General features: G+C 48.8%; 1 protein-coding gene across 1 annotated transcript in view; it reads left to right on the top strand.

Annotated features, from left to right (window-relative positions):
• Nucleotides 1–216: 216 nt before the first annotated feature.
• The window catches only part of LOC116835645 (interferon-induced very large GTPase 1-like), a 13916-nt gene continuing 9168 nt past the window's right edge, over nt 217–4964 (top strand). The window contains exon 1 of the mRNA XM_032798642.2: nt 217–311. The gene's annotated coding sequence lies outside the window, so the exon portion shown is untranslated. The remainder of the gene's footprint in view (nt 312–4964) is intronic.

Raw genomic sequence — 4964 nt, 5'->3', positions numbered from 1 at the left:
AACCCTGGTATACATTTTGCCTAGGGAGGTTGTGGATCTCCATCTACTGGAGAATTTAGAGCGGGTTAGAATAAATGTCTATCATGGGATGGTCTAGACAGTATTTTGGGTCTGCCATTACGGGGCAGGGACTGGACTCGACAGACCTCTTGAGGTTCCCTTCCAGTCCTAGAGTCATGAATCTCTGACACCTATATCTTCTTTCTCTGAGGCAAATAGAAAGGAGCACAAACACTGCCAGCTTAAGTGCAAGAGTGTAATAAGAAAAGCCAAAGAGGAGTTTGAAGAACGGCTAGCCAAAAACTCCAAAGGTAATAACAAAATGTTTTTTAAGTACATCAGAAGCAGGAAGCCTGCTAAACACCAGAGGGGGCCTTTGACAATCGAAATACAAAAGGTGCACTTAAAGACAATGAAGTCATTTCAGAGAAATTAAATGGATTCTTTGCTTCAGTCTTCACGGCTGAGGATGTTAGAGAGATTCCCAAACTTGAGCCGGCTTTTGTAGGTGACAAATCTGAGGAACTGTCACAGTTTGAAGTGTCACTAAAGGAGGTTTTGGAATTAATTGATAAACTCAACATTAACAAGTCACTGGGACCAGATGGCTAGTGTTAAGGAGGCAGATGTTGGGCAGGTGGGTAGGGTGTGGGGCAGGCAGAATTCAGGAACAGATGGGGGTGGGTTCAGGAGCAGTCTGGGGAGATTAAAGTTTCAGGAAAGGATACCAGGGACTGGCTGCACGGGCTAAGGGTGAGGTGCCGGAGATCATGGTGTGGGACTGGCAAGGCTACATGGCGGGAACAAGCAGCAGCTGAAAGAACTACGGTTTGGGGGTGGGGGGAGTGTCTTGTGTCCACAAGCCAGCTGTCAAGGCTTAGGATGGAGGCCTGGGGTCGGGGTGGGTCAGCAGGACTGAGGGGGATCCAGGTTAAGGAGCAGCTCAGGGGGACAAATATGGGAGCTCTAGTTCAGGAGCTGACTGGGGGATAAATGTGGGGGGTGGGTACAGAGGAAGGTTGGCAGGGGTATGGGGGCCCTAAGTTCAGGAGCAGGCTGGGGAACGAAATGGTTTTTTTAGGGGGGCTGGGTTTAGGATCAGGTCAGGGGATAAATAGGGGAAGGCTCCAGGTTCAGGAGGACATTGTGGGGGGGAGCGAGGTTCAGAAGCAGGTTGGGGGATAAGTGTTGGGTGGGGGCTAGGTTTAGGATCGGATCAGGAGGGAAAAGGGGGGGCAGCCGCAGGACCAGAGTGGGATGGATCAATGTAAGGGGGCAGTGCAGGCGACAGGCCCAAGTTCAGGAATCTGGAGGGGTGAGACTAGGACTTGGTGGGCAAGGAGACATCACATATCCTTTGACTCCAGGAGCTGGGGCTTTAAGGAAAACAATAATTATCATGAAACTCATGACAAAATCATGAGAGTTGGCAACACTGTATGGTCCCTTCTGGCCTTGGAATCTGTGAGTGTAGGTAAAGGTAGCAGAATCTGGCCCTGGATGTCAGCAGACCAGCTCTGATGAGCAGCCCTATAATAGAACAATGCCTATGCACTGGAAATAAAACCTTGTTAACCAAGCAGATTTCAAGCCCCCAAGGAGTGTCGGGTTATTGCACTGGCCTGAGCTGGAGGGTGGAGCACAGCTAAGTCACCTCAGTAGGAACCTGGGAGGCACTGAGAAAAACCTCCCAGAGTGCCTCCCTGTGCAGTAAGAACCCAGCTTCTCTGCTTCCTTAGAGAGTTCAGTGTGGGCTCTCCTTGGCTGAGGAGTCTTGCTGGCAGGTGTGGGCCCATGGCCCTTACCCTCCCCACCCCCACCAGAGTTGTTACTGCTGGTAGCATTGCTAGCACTGTGCAGTCATTATTCTCGTGAGTGCAAGGACTGCAGCTCTGACTGTCTCCTTCCTGCAGGAGCTGGCGGGGGGGCTCCTCACACCATCCATACATGGGGCAGCTATATACCCCTGTCATTTTAAAGCAACCGTTTTCTCCTAGGAGCAGTTGGTAGTTGTGTATCTGATGAGTTTGCTTGTGACAGTCTGATTTAAAAGCAGCAAAGAGTCCTGTGGCACCTTATAGACTAACGGACGTATTGGAGCATGAGCTTTTGTGGGTGAAAACTCACGCCCCAATACGTCTGTTAGTCTATAAGGTGCCACAGGACTCTCTGCTGCTTTTACAGATCCAGACTAACACAGCTATCCCTCTGATACTAGTCTGATTTAAGTAATCCTTAACAGTTGTGGACCCAACTCTATAAGATATCAGTGCCTGCTGAGAGGTCCCGAGGGCTGTGTCCTGCTGAAGTGAGGCAGCAGTGGGGTAGGAGACAAGGAGGCGAGGGGCAGGATTTGGTCCTGCTTTTGAGCCTTCATAGAAATGGAACAGTAATTACTAGTTTGTTCTCATTATAATTTCTGTAGCTGATGCCAGGAGTCCATCAGGGGAAAGTCTGAGCACACACATTTGAAATATTGCTCCTGTAGTTTATAAAAATTATATTGTAAAAGATTATTTGCTAGAAAGACCAAGAGAACATGGTTTTCTATTCGTAGTAAAATAAAATCCTGATGGAAATGCACTGGTGCTATTCCACATAGTAAACAATGATTCTTTAGTGGTACGTCTTTGAAGTTTCCTCCCAGCTTGAGGGTACTATGGAGTAAGTGCCAACCAGATTAATGCAGGGGCTTTAGAGGCTGCAGGCCAGGGCTCTTGGCTAAGCAGGGGTCCAGCAAAAAGATCTCTGGGCTGCCAAAAGTTCAGATCTTTTCGCAGGGACCCCTTTAGCCCAGGACTGCAGCCACTAAAGCCCCTGCATTAATCCAGCTGGCGGGGTACAGGAGGCGGATCCATGTACTGCTGTTCCCCTAGGGTGACCAAACAGCAAATGTGAAAAATCAAGACAGGGAGTGCGGGGTAATAGGAGCCTATATAAGAAAAAGACCCCAAAATTGGGACTGTTCCTATAAAATCGGGACATCTGGTTACCCTAATTCCCCCATGCTGGGCTGGAACTGCACGGCAATCAGGGGAAGCTCCGATGCTCCATCTGGGCACTGTCCTCACTTGCTGGCACTGCCCCCCCAGAGCCCATTGGCTGGGAATTGCGACCAATGGGAGCTGTGGGGGCGGTGCCTGCAGGCAAGGGCAGCGCCTGGAGCCACCTGCTTCCCCCCCATGCACTGGCCGCTTCCAGGAGTGGAAGGGGGCCAGGGCAGGCAAGGAGCCTGTCTCAGCCCTGCTGCGCCACCAAAAAAGACTGAGGTAAGCACATAACAGAACATAAAAACATAAGAACGGCCGTATCGGGTCAGACCAAAGGTCCATCTAGCCCAGTATCCTGTCTGCCAACAGTGGCCAGTGCCAGGTGCCCCAGAGGAAGTGAAGTAACAGGTAATGATCAAGTGATCTCTCTCCTGCCATCCATCTCCACCCTCTGACAAACAGAGGCTAGGGACACCATTCCTTACCCATCCTGGCTAATAGCCATTTACAGATTTCACCACCATGAATTTGTCCAGTTCTCTTTTAAACACTGTTATAGCCCTAGCCTTCAGAATCTTCTCAGGTAAGGAGTTCCACAGCCACAGCCAGTTGACTGTGCACCATGAAGAAGAACTGTCACTTTATTTATTTGTAATCGCATCTGCCTATTATTAATCATGGTGACCCTCTAGTTCTTGTATTATGGATAAGTAAATAACTATGTCGTTCATCCAGTTCACTCCACATCTCATGATTTATAGACCTCTTATAACATCCCCTTAGTCTCCTCTTCTTCCAAGCTGACAGACTCAGTCCCCTTCTACATCTCCTCTTCTATGGGAGCCCGTTCCAAACATGCTAAATCAAATATATCAGTTGTGCTCTTTTGCCTGAACCTTCTCTACTCATATGAAGTGTGTCTTTTTTCGAGATAAACTAAATCAATTCGGATTATACACCCTATATCCCCTAACTGGAAGGGCCTTGAAAAGTGCATTATGAGTCCCACCCCTGCCTTCACTAGCTGGACCCAAGTAACTGTATATATTCGAACTCCAAGCCCATAAAGAGTATTACAAGACCCTTAATGGGCTGAATCTTCAATCTCCTGCTTTCAGTTGGCCTCTAAGGGCTCCGGAGCGAGCGGAGGTGAGTATGGAGAACCATTCATCATGGTACATCTATTTGCGAGATGCTCGGTGAACCACGGCCGGTGTACAATTGATGTATATAGTGGAGAATCCATTCTCAGTCTACTGATGTCTCTCCACTGGATCCGCGCTCAGCTCTAAAGATGATTTCTCGTACCTGCGCCGAGATCGTTTGCGTTGGTGTGGACCATGCGCTCTAGCACCCTGCGTGTGCTCTCCTCAGGACATCGACACCCATGCCAGAATGACTTCCCCAAGATCGTTTATCCTTGGATGCGTTGTCCACCTTAGTAAGTTAGTACGGCCTCCCATCCCGCCCTATTATTGTCATTGAGGTTGGGGTTATTATTTCAATGTGCTCATACTTCATCACGATCTCATGCCGACGATTACAATCTTCATGTGCCATTTTTTGTCGCCAATCACTACTAGTGTGTGAGATCTTTTTGGAGTTCTTCACAACTCGCCGCTTGGGTCTAAACTATACTTGAGCTGTTTAGTATCATCCTGCAACTTGCCACCTCCTGGTTACCCCTTTTCCCGAACATTATGAATAAATTGAACTAGATTGGTCCTAGGACTGGCCTTGCGGGAACCACCATAGAGTCGTTACCGGCCGCTCTATTCTGAGGAATTTACCATAGTAATTCTACCCGGTCCCGTCTTCCGAACAGTTCTCATCCATGAAAGAAACCTTCCCTTTTATCGCGCGATGACATGCGTAATTTACGTAAGAGCCTTTGGTGAGGGGACCTTGGGTCAAAGGCATTCTGGAAATCTAGTACACTACTGTCCACTGGATTCACCCTTGTCACATGTTCCT

Source organism: Chelonoidis abingdonii, chromosome 3 (genome assembly GCF_003597395.2).
Source record: "Chelonoidis abingdonii isolate Lonesome George chromosome 3, CheloAbing_2.0, whole genome shotgun sequence".
Classification (NCBI taxonomy): domain Eukaryota; kingdom Metazoa; phylum Chordata; order Testudines; family Testudinidae; genus Chelonoidis; species Chelonoidis abingdonii.
Note: the sequence above shows the minus strand (reverse complement) of the source record. Positions and strands in the feature narration are given on the sequence as shown.